The sequence below is a fragment of the Schistocerca gregaria genome, chromosome 3, assembly GCF_023897955.1.
Source record: "Schistocerca gregaria isolate iqSchGreg1 chromosome 3, iqSchGreg1.2, whole genome shotgun sequence".
In the NCBI taxonomy this organism is placed as follows: domain Eukaryota; kingdom Metazoa; phylum Arthropoda; class Insecta; order Orthoptera; family Acrididae; genus Schistocerca; species Schistocerca gregaria.
The window spans coordinates 356,726,494-356,742,240 of NC_064922.1; the positions used below are offsets into that span (position 1 = coordinate 356,726,494).

Genomic DNA, 15,747 nt, shown 5'->3' on the forward strand with positions numbered 1-15,747 from the left:
GTGCAGCCACTCACAGAGGTGCAGCGTGGGCTGTAATCATCGTATGGCAGCAACACTTGGTAGATGGCGGAACCGAATTACGCTCGAAAAAAATTGTTCCAGTTTTGGCACCACAAGCAAATTTGGCGCTGTGAATGCAATAAATAATGTTTATTTTTTTAGTAATCGCTACTTACACAATTTGTTTAATATGAGCACCGGAGACGTAGACGATATGCTGCATCCATAAAAAGACGATCAACAGTTGCTGGCGAAAGTTGAGGTGCAATCCGAGCAACGTGTTCCTGTATACTGACCTTCAGATCAGGTAGAGACGAAACGCTTCATTGGTAAAAGTGTCTTTTTAGATATTCACAGAGCCAAAAGTCACATGGATTCGGGCTATACAACTGGAAGACCTCTGGAAATAACACGTGAAAAGTTACATTAAGCAGATCTTTCATTGCACGAGTGACATGAGATGTTACACTGTCTTGCATGAAAATCGTGGTTTCCACACAGTTGTTCTCTCCTAAAGCACGAATCATGTGCTGTACAGGGAGGTTTCGATAACGTGAAGGCGTCACGATACTCATCACACGCCCTCTGGATGTAATCTCTTCAAAGAAGAACAAACCGAGAGTATAGGCGCTTGTTAAACCTCACCACACAGTCACAAACAGCGAGTCAGTGCCTCTTCGTGCACAACACTTGCTTTAATAGCAGGACAAATTCGGCAGTTTTGTGTATTCCCTGGACCCTACAGTGGAAAATGCGCATCGTCGCTCCATAGAATATTGCCTGACCACGTGTCCTCAACTTCGAGCCGTGCCAGAAACCGAACAGCAAATTCAGACGCTTGCCTCGGATCATCAGGTTTCAGCAGCACCACCGTGTGGATCTTACACGAACACTAGTGTAAAGTAAGCCACAAAACGTTCCGTACTGCTGACCATGGGATGGACAATTCTTGTGACACTGTACGACCACTAGCACTACACGGGGCACGTGCTGCGTAGTCAGTCAGAGCAAAATCAACCTCAACAGTGACCTCTACTGGGATAGGATGCAGTCCTCTTCCAGGTGCCACACAAAGCTCACCCGTTTCCGAATTTCATTATCATCTTCTTCAAAGCATTTTTATTGTATGTTAACCGGGGGCCTAGAAACGACGGAGAGGCTCCGTCCCCGCCGCAGTCGAAGTGGCCCACAACTCCACGAAGACTGCGCAGTCCACTTCACCCCTCCGCCGTCCCACACCGAATCACTCTTTCACGGTTATTGCGGTTCGGTCCACGGTGGACCCCCCCCCCCCCCCCCCCCCAGGGAAAGTCTCACAGCATACGAGTGGAACCCCTATGTTTGCGTGGTAGAGTAATGTAGTAATGGTGGTGTACGCGTACGTGGAGAACTTGTTTGCGCAGCAATCGCCGACATAGTGTTTCCGATGAGAAAACCTAAGATGATGAACGAGCATAATAAACAGAGTCGATTCCATAAGTGACTCTGTAAGCGAGACAAAGTCGTCATTGGTAGCGTTGCAGATGCACGTCCTTAGGAAGCAAGTAGACGATGAGGCGTTTCTGACTTTTCTCACAAGAGAAAATGCGCTTCACTAATCTCACTGGAGGTCACAAGGCAGGAAATGGCCACTGATTTATTTGCGAATTTGGAATGCTCTTATATTTTCCGGAAATGTGTATGTGCCTTTAGTTTGAAATGTTGAAATGAATAAAGATTAAGGGAAAAATTAATTTAATTTGAATTTGATGCCCAGTTGTTACTTTCTGCTTTCCCTTGAATAGGAGTAAGAACGTTATAGAGACTAAAACACTTTATTGACTTAAATTTAGTAGGTACTGACCATATTAGTGCTTTTTTCGATTCCACTTTGACTAGCCGAACTTTCGTAAACTAGGTCTCTCTGTTATTAGAACTTTTTCCAAGGGCTCTTGAACTTTGAATTTTGGGGTTTCGACTGTATATAGATTCCTGAAACATTAATGATACATGTAACACAGGCTTGTGTTGATGACGAGGACAATGATTACCTCGATTTTCATTGTAGACTTTCGTTTCATAGACTATAGTTTATCATCAATGAAAATCTGATGAAGTCTATGTCGTTCCTCCGAATACGTTCCAGATGATATAAGCAGCGGAGCTAAAATGCTCTTTGAATGTTTTGTAGGGTTAGCCGATTGCATGTTTCTTATCTTAGTGGTTGTGATTATTATAAAAATCTTGGTAGTGTAGATACATCAGGAGCTATGCAACCTTTGCCCGCTCCACATCGTCGAAAGTTCCATAAGGATATCTCAAAGCACGAAACGACGACAGAATGGTTACTGCTCTCTGTAGTACGGACAGGCAGCCGTCCAGGGAGTAAAGTATGACTTCGTAGTACCAACACGCCACTTAACCCCACTTAACATCACTTCTCTGGTCGGTAATGGCTTCACTGTTGTGTGGTCCAACCGAAACAAAAACGATGACAATGTAGAGGCAGTACAAATAAGTTTCGACGTGAATGCCGGCAGTCACCATTCTCGACAGAGAAAGCTGAATTTGTAAAGCTGCGAAAGCACTTTACACTGCCTCGTAAGGTTGATTTAAGTAGGAAACACATCGATTCCATAGACGACGTGTGTGAACGATAAATGATATCTCGTTCGAAGATAATTGGTAAGTGTAGGGTGGTTTGGAGGGTCCATGATTTCTGTACAGTAAGTGATTTCATTGGTCTGTTCTGGGTATTACTAAAATAATAATAATTTACTTCATTCTAACGTACGCCGAAACCGGCGTGATGGCGGTTCCATGGCAAGCCCTCTTTCACTGTGTTCTTTCTTTAAAGTTGACTGTTGGGCACCTAATTTCCCTACTAAATAAAGTAAAATTTTAATTTTAATTGGTGCATATGCTTCGCAGAAGTGTGAAGCTGTACTGTTATGGAATTAGAGCCCAATTCGAACGTCGTCGGTTGTTGCCGCCTCTGTCGCTATAGGCCCAAGGTGGAATATTTCTGCATTTCAACATCGGGGATCAGTTACTCATCGCTTCTCTGCACACACCATCAAAACACTCATTCATGTCTGATAGGACCCCTTTCTTTTCAGATAGAATAATATGATTTTTGGTTCTCTGAAAGCAAAGTAATTTCCGCCACAGTTACTTTACTGTCTTCTAATTGGGTTTCACCCTTCGACGTTTGCCTTTATTTTACTCTATTCCCTCCTCTAGCGAACTCAGCGCAGTATCCACTTACTGCTACTCACAACTACAGGAAATTCCATATATTCCCGCTTTATTTCTAGCTATTGGCGAGCTTCCTTATTCCACATTAGATATTTCTGCATTTTATATGTGTCTTTGTATTTTACAGCGACATTTAGAATTTCTAAGAAATTTCTTACGCCCTTGAGGTGGTAATCAACATACCAGATAGCAAATATGTATATAATTCCATACTGATGCAAAGATATGCAACAGAGCTTTATACAATTTCTTGTACCTACACGTTTATAAAGAGTGAAGTGCTACTGTGAAACCAATACCATGATGAAAAGATTATAATATTCTATAACAAACGCTACATACAGACTTGAACAGCCGAGAGAAGATATGTGTATTCCCACTTGTATCGTAATATTACAGTGAAAAAAAAAGAAAAGAAAAAAAACCAGAAGATGTATTTCATAAAAACAGCAAAGAATTTATGTATGACTCAACAAGTGTTTTCAGAGACATCTAAAAAAGGTATAAAAATAGTACCTTAATCTTTACGAATAAGAAAAGTAGAGTTGTAATTATGTTAACATTCAAGTACTCTTCTTGAGAGCAGAAACATAAGCCCACAATGGAGGCGTTTCAGCTATCTACGTTATGAGTTCTAGCTTTTTTTGGTCATCAGTCTACTGACTGGTTTGATGCGGCCCGCCACGAATTCCTTTCCTGTGCTAACCTCTTCATCTCAGAGTAGCACTTGCAACCTACGTACTCAATTATTTGCTTGACGTATTCCAATCTCTGTCTTCCTCTACAGTTTTTACCCTCTACAGCTCTCTCTAGTACCATGGAAGTCATTCCCTCATGTCTTAGCAGATGTCCTATCATCCTGTACCTTCTCCTTATCAGTGTTTTCCACATATTCCATTCCTCTCCGATTCTGCGTAGAACCTTCTCATTCCTTACCTTATCAGTCCACCTAATTTTCAACATTCGTCTATAGCACCACATCTCAAATGCTTCGATTCTCTTCTGTTCCGGTTTTCCCACAGTCCATGTTTCACTACCATACAATGCTGTACTCCAGACGTACATCCTCAGAAATTTCTTCCTCAAATTGAGGCCGTTATTTGATATTAGTAGACTTCTCTTGGCCAGAAATGCCTTTTTGCCATACCGAGTCTGCTTTTGATGTCCTCCGTCATTGGTTATTTTACTGCCTAGGTAGCAGAACTCCTTAACTTCATTAACTTCGTTACCATCAATCCTGATGTTAAGTTTCTCGCTGTTCTCATTTGTACTACTTCTCATTACCTTCGCCTTTCTCCGATTTACTCTCAAACCATACTGTGTACTCATTAGACTGTTCATTCCGTTTAGCAGATCAATTAATTCTTCTTTACTTTCACTCAGGATAGCAATGTCATCAGCGAATCGTATCATTGATATCTTTCACCTTGTACTTTAATTCCCCTCCTGATCCTTTCTTTTATTTCCATCATTGCTTCCTCGATGTACAGATTGAAGAGTAGGGGCGAAAGGCTACAGCCTTGTCTTACTCTCTTCTTAATACGAGCACTTCGTTCTTGATCGTCCACTCTTATTATTCCCTCTTGGTTGTTGTACATATTGCATATGACCCGTCTATCCCTATAGCTTACCCCTACTTTTTTCAGAATCTTGAAGAGCTTGCACCATTTTATATTGTCGAACGCTTTTTCCAGGTCGACAAATCCTATGAACGTGTCTTGATTTTTCTTTAGCCTTGCTTCCATTATTAGCCGTAACGTCAGAATTGCCTCTCTCGTGCCTTTACTTTTCCTCTAGCCATAGTGATCGTCACCTAGCGCATTATCAATTTTCTTTTCCATTCTTCTGTATATTATTCTTGTAGGCAGCTTCGATGCATGAGCTGTTAAGCTGATTGTGCAATAATTCTCGCACTTGCTAGCTCTTGCCGTCTTCGGAATTGTGTGGATGATGCTTTGACGAAAGTCAGATGTTATGTCGCCAGACTCATATATTCTACACACCAACGTGAATAGTCGTTTTGTTGCCACTTCCCCTAATGATTTTAGAAATTCTGATGGAATTTTATCTATCCCTTCTGCCTTATTTGACCGTAAGTCCTCCAAAGCACTTTTAAATTCCAATTCTAATACTGGATCCCCTATCTCTTCTCAATCGACTCCTGTTTCTTCTCCTATCACATCAGACAAATCTTCACCCTCATAGAGGCTTTCAATGTATTCTTTCCACCTATCTGCTCTCTCCTCTGCATTTAACAGTGGAATTCCCGTTGCGCTCTTAATGTTACCACCGTTGCTTTTAATGTCACCCAAGGTTGTTTTGACTTTCCTGTATGCTGAGTCTGTCAATCCGACAATCATATCTTTTTCGAAGTCTCCACAATTTCCCTGCAGCCATTTCGTCTTAGCTTCCCTGCACTTTCTATTTATTTCATTCCTCAGTGACTTGTATTTCTGTATTCCTGATTTTCCCGGAACATGTTTGTACTTCCTCCTTTCATCAATCAGCTGAAGTATTTCTTCTGTTACCCATGGTTTCTTCGCAGCTACCTTCTTTGTACCTATGTTTTCCTTAATTTCACTTAATTTTCGAAATTATATTCTCCTCCGACTTTTTACTCTACTAAATTCTGATAGTTTCAAACAAAATTATCAATACGTTGCGAGATATAAGTATAAAATATTCACCAAATATAATTTATTTACAAATATATTAATAAAGTTAGGTTGACAGGGAAAATTAAAAATCAGAACTCGAAGGTAATGTGATCAACTGTGGTAACCCTGGTAGACATCATTAATAATTGTTATAACCAGTCATAAAGTGAATACTCCTCAAAAGCGGACAATAACGAAATAAAGTTAAACTTTAATGTCATCTACTGTGTGTTTCATTAGTATGTTTACAAAATTTTGGGGCGGGTTCACCACACCAGGTTAGAAAGGAAGTAAGATAAAGATATGTCCAAAATTACTCTTTTTTATAGCTTTAATGCAAGTTTGATATTAATATTTTCATTGATAAGGTCAAGAACTGAATAGGTAATCAATAATTAAAATTCATTTAATTACATTATCGACTGAAGTCAATCCACTCCTGTGCTCATTGTATCCTTGATGGCAGTGTAGTGATAGTGAAACACGTTTACACTTGACATTTGCATTTACATTTGCACTGCATGTATCACATACATAATAGTAGTGAGCTGCCCAATTAATGTTCCCTTTAAACACCGTAATAAGGCATACATTTTATGAGCAAGCAAATGCGAGTTTTATACAAACCTACACGAATGGCCAGACTATCAAAACACGGACTCGACAGATGAGAGGCAAGTAATACACCCTTTACTGCATTTATCAGCACTCTGCTCAGATATGATCCGTTGTAACAGAAACGATGGCTCGAGATAGTACAAGATGGACTGAAACACCAGATCACAATGTATTCAGTAGGCTGTCGAAGAGTATTCAAGTATCACATTGCCAGAGAGTATTTGGTATAATCAACAACATCCTGTCACATACAGAGCAAAATATTCGGTGTCTATACATATATTAAATAAGTAAATTAATAACATTCTTTATTGGGAATTCTTTTCAGTAACTATATGAGTAATTATCTCACTATTTAGATTCAGGGATGATTCATGATGACGGATTAGCAAATAGCAATATTCAATGTAAAAAAATGTCAATTCACGATTCCCATAACTGTTATTCTATGATACACAGCAGGGCGCAATAAGAGTTAAATGCAGCTATTTAATATAACTGAGGTAGCAACTCAGTTTACCACAAGTAACGGTCTTCTTGCTAACTGGATGATTTCAAATTCAGTCATTAGCATGCGCAAATAGTGGACAGTATTTTAACCATAGTTGATAATTAGTGCAGCTTTTACTTACCTATACATTGTCTCTTTGCATTGTAAACAATCATGAATAGTATTACTTTCAGTCAGGAATGACTTGAAGGAAGAATAATAAGATGTATTAACGAGGCAATTAGGGGCAGAAACTAAAAACATGGGCGACAATTCATTTAGTGAATGTTTAAATCATTTATTTGAGAATGAACTTGAATTTAAATTTGTTAAGAAATGAACTAGTGTTCTTCCTGACACTTGACTCATAATTCTGCACACAATTAGTTCAAAAAATTGTTAGCAGAATCTCGATGATAGTTCGTTGCCGAGGGCGACTACAATGGTTATGTCTGGTCGTGATAGTAACTGCTGCTCTCTTGGTCACGGTGATGGCGTGGCGCGGCAGAAAGAGATCCTCAGTACGCACGGTGCTGTAACCATTTTCTCTGCTTAATGATGACCACAGAGTTCATGTTGTCTGCGCCAACGACGATCTTGCGTAGCTGCATCGACCACAGTGACGCTGCAACAAATAACATTAACAGATTAGCGTATTGATTCAGTGTAGAATCCTACGCCTTGATCGGAGCGTCAAAGCACCTGGAATAACAGTGCGCCAAAAAGGTAAAAGTGTAGGGAATTGTTGACTGTGAGAGTCCGATGTCTAGAGTGATTATCTCTTTGGAACCTTTTATGCTTTTCCACGGAGCACAAATATTGAGTCTTAAGTCTGAATGTTTAGTGTAGATGTGTGATTGTTGACATCATTTGGCCCACAAACACCGACAGTGTCACGTTTAATTACTTGACCGATGGAGAAGTTTGTGTTATCAACCATGACAATGGCGCACACTCTAGTGATGAGATTTAAACAACCACTTTGGGTTCCTCTACGGGTTTCACCCTAGCGATGGAAATATTTCCTACTGTCTAATGTAGAACAGGTATATCCGCGTAGTGCCGTTGGTTATAGAATTATAGACATTCTTAAACGCTCGCGTTATGATCTTTTTGGAGCACCTCCGTAATCAACATGGATTTCACAAACACAGCTGATGTGGGGTTCAGTTCCTTCTGTTTGTTGCTGACGAAGTCTCTGAGCCAGACGAAGACGCTCGCCCTGTTCCAGAGGCATCTTCTCTGTTCAAGGTCCGGGCATTGACGAACGGTGGGATTACTCGTAGTTGGGGGCTCCAACGTTAGGCACAAGATGGAGCCCCTTAGTGATACAGCTACAAAGGAGGGAAAGGAATCCAGTGTGTACTCGGTGTGCATGCTGAGAGGATTCATACCAGACGTGGAATGGGTGCTTCGGGATACCATGAAGAGCACAGGGGCAGCCAACTGCAGGTGGTGGCTCATGTTCGTACTAACGCCGCGTATCGCTTTGAATCGGAAGAGATTCTCTCTGGTTTCTCGCGGCTAGCTGAAGCAGTGAAGACTGTCACTCTTGCTGGCGAAATGAAGACGGAGTGGAGGGTCTGAATCAGGGGCTCAGACGGTTCTCTGAATCTATAGGTTGCACATTCCTCGACTTGCACCGTAAGCTGGTGGGTTTCCAGGTTGCGCTGAGTAGGTCAGGAGACCACAGGTAGTGGCTGCATTGTTAGCGGAGGCTGTGTTGAAGGCACTGGGCGGTTGTTAGGTTAGAGGGTCTCTGGAAAGTGAAGAAATGGTTCAGGAGCCCACTCGAAGTGTAAATGGTGGCGAAAACATACTTGATCTCTTAGCAATAAATAATCTTGCCCGTGTAGGGAGCATCATAACAAATCAGTGACCAGAAGATCGTTGTAGCTAGGTATATACCGTAATCTCCGAACCCACCAAGAATAAACACAAAATACATTGATCTAGAAACAAAAGCAGATAAAAATTCGGTTGATGCCTTCCTAAGAGACAGTCTCCACTCCATCAAGTCTGACTTTGTAAGCGTAGACAGGATGTGGTTTAAATTCAAAGAAATAGTATCAAGGCCACTTGAAAGATGTGTACCAAATAAAGTAATAGGAGATGGTAGCGAGCCCCTTTGGTGCACAAAACAGGTCTGAACACTGTTGCAGAAGTAACGAAAAAAGCATGCTAAATTTAAAAGAAAGCAACCCATTATTGTCCAAGTTTTACAGAAGCTTGAAATTTAGCGTGGACATCAATGCGAGATGCCTTTAATAGTTACCACAACGAAACACTGTCTCGAAATCTGGTAGAACACCTAAATAGATGTTACTAAACAAGGTTTTCCGAAATTCCTCCACAAAAGAAAATGAAGTTAATATTCCAGAATTCGAATCCAGAACAACTGCGAACTCGAGTAACTGCGAAGTATATATCCTCGACGTAGCTAAACAGCTTAAATCATATAAGATAGACAAGACCTACGGTCGCGATTGTATACCAGTTAGGTTGCTATCAGTGAATACTGATACAATGACTTCACACTTAGCAACCATATACAATCGCTCGTTCCGCATCCATATACTGGAAAGTTACACAATTCGCACGAATACCTAAGAAAGGCAATAGGAGTAATCCGCTGAATCACAGAACCTTGTCACTAATGTCGATTTTCAATAGGATTGTGGAACGTATTATGAAACCCCTCGAGAAAACGACTTCTTGACAACTAGCCAACATTGATGCAGAAAGATAGTTCTTGTGGAGCATAACTAGCACTTTATTCTCATGAAGTAATGAGTGCTATTGACAGGGAATGTCAAATTGATTCAACTTTTTTAGATATCCAGAAGGCTTTTGACACCGTTTCTCACAACAACTGCTAATTAAAATGCGTGCCTGTGGAGTATCGTCCCATTTGTGTGACTGGGTCCGCAAGGCCATATTTCGTAATAACTGGTGGAAAGCCATCAAGTAAAACAGAAGTAATATCCGGCGTTCTAAAAAAAAAGCGTTGTAGAACCTCTGTTGTACCTGATCTATATAAATGATTTAGGAGACAAAATCCTTGCCTATAGAGTATCGTCTTAGTTGTGTGACTGGATTCGTGATTTCTTGTCCGAGATTCAGCCCTCTTAGATTGTTTGCAGATGGTGCTGTTATTTCCCATCCTGTAAGCCATCAGATGACCAAAACGAATTGCTAAATAATTTAGAAAAGGTATCTGCATAGCGCCAAGAGTGGCAATTGATTCTAAATAATGAAAAATTTCAAGCAATTCACATGAAAACTAAAAGGAATCGCTCGTAAGTTCCAAAGTGCTGCCACCAGTCCAGGTAGCACTCTTACTGCGCATAGGAAATTAAGAATAATGGGTTACAACGGTCGAGTAGCTCATCAAAAGCCACACATCAGTAATGAATGGCCGGCCGTTGTGAGCGAGCGGTTCTAAGCGCTTCAGTCCGGAACCGCGCGACCGCTACGGTCGCAGGTTCGAATCCTGCCTCGGGCATGGACGTATGTGATGTCCTTAGGTTAGTTAGGTTTAAGTAGTTCTAAGTTCTAGGGGACTGATGACCTCAGATGTTAAGTCTCATAGTGCTCAGAGCCATTTGAACCATTTGAGTAATGAATGGTAAGCAGCCCTTGAAGAGGTGTAAAGAGCGACACCACGGAACAGTGGGTAACTGATAACGATTTATTTGGAATCACGCTATATCCTGTTGCAATCCGGTTAAAAGGTTAGAGTTTGGCGAATGCCCGCAGAACATAACCAACATTTGTGTAAAGGCAACAGTGCAACAGTGACGTGTAGAGCAGGTGGTTTTACAGTATGGCGGTTTTTTTGTGGGAAGATGGTGTGTCACTTATTGCCCTTAAGAAGACGCCATATATGAAAGGATGTAAACATATTTTACTGTATTGCTTATGGCCCACACTAGTGGAACAATTCGAAATGGTTTGTGGACAACAGCATTTCTGAAATAAACTGGTCTGCCCAGGGTTCCGACCTGAACCTTATGGAACACCTTTGGGATGAGTTAGATCGGAGACTTCGCCCCAGACTGCTACATCCAACATAACTATCTTCTATGGTTTCGGCTTCTCCGGGAGAATGGGCTGCCATTCCTGCACCGACATTGAGGCTCTCCCTTGAAAATGTGCCCCTAACAGAGTGTAACCCGTAACAAAGGCGAAGGGTGGACACACTTCATATTAATGTCCGTAGGTGCCCAGATACTTTCGATTACAAAGAGTGTTCCCGAGAACCATTCACGAATAGAGCAGGTAATGCGAGAAACGGTAGAGACACCTGAAAAACCCTCCAGTACATCCTCTCAGGTCACTTGTGGAGGATAGACGTAGGTGTAGAGTGACGCAACGTTAGCGTGTGTTAAGGTCGTATTTAATGAGGAGTGAAAAGCTAAGTGATAGATTAGACCAGTGATTCTCAATCTCTTCACCTCAACGCTCTCTTACGGTGTTGGAACGATGACCAGCACACTCGAAGCTCACCAAATGTACAAACTCTGCTTTATTCAATATACTACTGTAATCATTACTGGAAAAATAGGATAGTTCTTACACACAATAATCTTATGTTAAACTAACAAAAGTTTCTGATTTATCTATATCCGAATCCCGCTCCAGCTACTGCCGGATCTGGGTGCTGACGAGTCCTCTCCATTTGGCTCGGTCCTCCCACCACTTTTCTTCCTCCACTTGCTGCCAGGTCACACCTCTCCTTTCATCAGATATTCTCACTCCCATTTTCCACCGTGTTCTTGGGCGCCCTCTAGGTCTTTTCCCATCCATCTTTAGTTCTTCCATAGTTTTGGGGAGTCTCCGCCCATGCATCCTCTTGACATGCCCATACCATCTTAATCCGTTTCTTTCAATTTCTTCTCTCATACTTTCTTGTTTGAGGTCCTTTCTAATCTCTACGTTCCTTACTCTGTCCATTCTTGTTTTTCCCTTAACTGCTCTGAGAAATTTCATTTTCCCTGCTTGCAGTCTGCTCCAGTCCCTTTCTGTCATTGTCCATGTTTCTCCACCATAGGTGACAATACGGATGTAATAATTCTTATACGTAAGGAGTTTTGCTCTTTCTGAAACCTCATTACTCCAAATCAGATGTTCTACTGTTTGGTAGAAATTGCCTCCCTTCTGTAACCTCCTATTAATTTCGTTAGTTATTTTTCTATCCCTAGATATTTCACTCCCTAAATAAGTGAAAGTTTCTACCACTTTGAGGGGTTCTCCATACAAGGTAATATTTCCATTGATTCCTTTCTCTCTTCCAAATACCATTACTTCACTCTTATCTTTATTTATTTTTAATCCATACCTTTTCATTATTTCCTTCCACGCATCAAGCTGTAACTGTACATCTACCTCTTTATCACCCCATATGACCATATCATCTGCAAAAATAATCTTTTTGTGTTTTTCTTTCACTATATCTTTAACAGCCATATTCATTCCCTCCATCACAACATTAAAAAGCGCAGGAGATAGAATACTTCCTTGCTTAAGTCCTTGTCTTATTTCGAAGTATTCAGAGTTCCCCAATGGTGTTCTAATTCTACAATTGTGGCCTCTGTACATTGTCTTTATAACATTAATGTATCCATCTTCTATACCTATCTTCTTTCCCTGTCAACTGAGTCATATGCCTTTTCTATGTCTATAAAAACCATTATCACCCTTTTGTTATACTCCCAACTTTTTTCCATCAGTTGACGGATAGAAAATATCAGGTCGATCGTGCTCCTTCCTTTCCTAAACCCATGCTGTTCTTCACTCGGCTCCTTTTCTGTCTTTTCACTTATTCGATTTAGTAAAATTCTTTCAAAAATCTTGGCTGTATGTCTCATGAGGGCTATTCCTCTGTAGTTTTTACAAAGTCTTTTATTGCCTTTCTTGAAGATGGGAACAATGTCTCCTATTCTCCAGTCATAAGGTATTTTACTATTTCTCCACACGCTTGATAGTACTCTATACAGCCACTGCATTCCCACTGGACCTGCTGCTCTTATCATGTCCACTGATACTTCATCAAGTCCTGGGGCTTTCCCCCCATTCATCTTCTTCACACCTTTTTCCATTTCTTTCCGTGTAATTTGTCCTAATTCTGCTTCCCAGCTTCTCTCAGTTTCTCCATTATTTGTTGTTTCCTAATGTACCTGCTCCTCAGCGTTTAACAGCTTCTTAAAATGTTCTTTCCAGAGATCTTTTATATTCCCTGGATCTTCAATAATGGTACCATACTCTGTTTCCATCTTTACTGGTACTTCAGAAGCCTTCCTTTTATTTTTCATCATTTTATAGAACATTTTCTTATTGCTCTTCACATCATCTTCAAGTTTTTTTGTAAACTCTTCCCATGCCTTTTTCTTTGCTGTTTCCACTATTTCTTTGCACTTCTTCTTTTCCTCTATATATCTGTTATGTTCTTCGTGATTTTTAGTTTTCCACCATTTTCTCAATGCTCCATTTTTTCTTCTTACTGCTTGGATTGTGGTATCATCCCACCAACTTGTCTGTCTTATTTTTTTCCTTTCCAGATGTTCTGCCACATACTTCTTGTGCTGCTTCGACCAAAGTGTCTTTGAATAAACTCCATTCTTTTCCTACATCGCAGAAAACTTCTTTTGGAAATTTTTGTGTTATTAATTCTCTGTACTTCTCAGCACATTCACTCTCCTTCAATTTCCAATACTGTATCCTCATCACTTTCATCTGTTTTCTATTTTTCACACACTGATTCCTTTTCCGTTGTCCCACCAGTAATCTATGGTCTCCATCTGCACTCACACTTGGAATTACCTTCACATTTGTTACTTTCTCTCCCCATTCCCTATCTACTAGAATATAATCAATTACACTCTTCGTTCTTCCATCCCAACTGTATCTGGTGATAACATGACTTTCTCTCTTCATGAACCAGCTGTTTGCTATTTTCATTCCATTCCTCTGGCACAAATCCAGGAGTCTTTCCCCTTCTTCATTTCTGCCTCCATATCCAAAACATCCCAATACTTGCTCAAATCCCTTTCTGTCTTTGCCTACCTGTGCATTAAAATCTCCCATCACTATATTAGCACTCTTTATATGGTTTTCTAACACATTTTCAAAGTACGTCTTCTCTTCTTCGCTACATCCCACTTGAGGTGCATAAATCTGGATTACTTTTAGTGTTTCTTTTTGGAATCTCAGGTTTAAAATTATGATCCTGTCTGATATATATCTCACATTTTCAATACAGCTTTGTACATTCTTATTCACCATCACTGCCACACCATTTCTTCCAGACCTGTTATTCCCACTCCAGTACAGTTTCCCTCCTCCTCTCAAATTCTTCTCACCTTTTCCCTTCCACTTTGTTTCGCTTAATCCCAATATATCTAACTTCTTCTCTGTTAGTACATCTGTCATTTCTTCCATTTTTCCATTGAGGGTTAATATATTAAGGGTGCCAATATTTAGTTTATTTTTTAGTCCAGTTGGTTTCATCTTCTTGTACTGATGAATATCATCAGGTCTCCTATCATTTGCACCAGTACTTGAAGAAGCAGTGGGGTCAAATCCTGAGTGGTTCGTTCCGTGGCTCCTCTGTGTTTTGAAAGCAATATATGAAGACTTTCCTACTGGCTTGCTAGGCCTAACGCAAGGAAGGATTTTCTGTTGGGGTTGTCTTCCTTAGCCTTTGGAGTTCATCCACCACCACAAGGCAGTGGTTCCCTTCTCATTTAACCCCAGAAGGAGGGTTACCTCATCTGCCAGCTACGCCGTTCCGAAGTCTTCCTTCTCCACCGTCGCTGCCATTAAGGTCTTCACCCGTAACCCTGGGCATGGGTTCCGTGTTATACACCACGGGATTGGGTCTCTGCCTGAACTCAGCCATCCTAGCACTCCGGCCTAGTGAAGTATAGGATGCCCACCCCCGAGACGTTGACGCGCCAGACAGGAATTACTCCAGTGGAGGAATAGGGAAGGGCACCCTACCTCCCTGGAGCCAGGTTAATGATTGTGTGTGGTGCCACAATCAAAGGGCAAAAGTTTCTGATAGTAAAAAAAAATTAATTATTTCATGGAAATTTTTCAAAGTTTAGTTTTAACACGAAATCATTGATTTCATAGTGTGATCTTATTTTTCTAGAAACTGATATTGTATCAGATTGTCATTCTTTGCGACAATCACCAAAGCACCATTTTAATCTGCTGAATTATTAAAAGGTTAGTTGCGGTACAATAAAAAATGCTAAACGGATAGCCTGCGCCGAAGCGGTTTGAGGAATCTCTTGTCAGAGATGTGAGACCGAGTTCATCCACTACGGGCGCCCTGTTGACTCCAAGACAAAACCTGCTGACATAATGGATTGTGGATGTTGAAGTATTTATACTTATAAATTTGTTGTTAAAATATTTTCGTATTTATATTTCTTACTTCGGCTGTTCTTGACTCTTTATTAAACTTTCTCGTAACCAAAATATGGTTTTAATCTATAATACTTGTAATTAGGAAACTAAGTTCTCTTACCATTTTACTGTTAGTAAGAAAAGTAAACACCTCAGCCTCCAATCCAAGGCTCCCCTTTCGTTGCATAGCCGCCCCTAGACATGAGATCGGCCCCAGGGAGCTGTAACGCCCCAAGTGCTGAACTACTAGATTTCAGCACACCTGAGTGAAGCATTTTCAGCAGCCTCGACTACACAGGTGGTGGTCTAACGTAAAGATACATATGATGC

General features: G+C 40.7%; 1 protein-coding gene across 1 annotated transcript in view; it reads right to left on the reverse strand.

Moving 5' to 3' along the window:
- Nucleotides 1–6,270: 6,270 nt before the first annotated feature.
- Nucleotides 6,271–15,747, reverse strand: part of LOC126355392 (sialin-like) — a 100,399-nt gene continuing 90,922 nt past the window's right edge. Inside the window, exon 11 of the mRNA XM_050005689.1 lies at nt 6,271–7,627. The gene's annotated coding sequence lies outside the window, so the exon portion shown is untranslated. The remainder of the gene's footprint in view (nt 7,628–15,747) is intronic.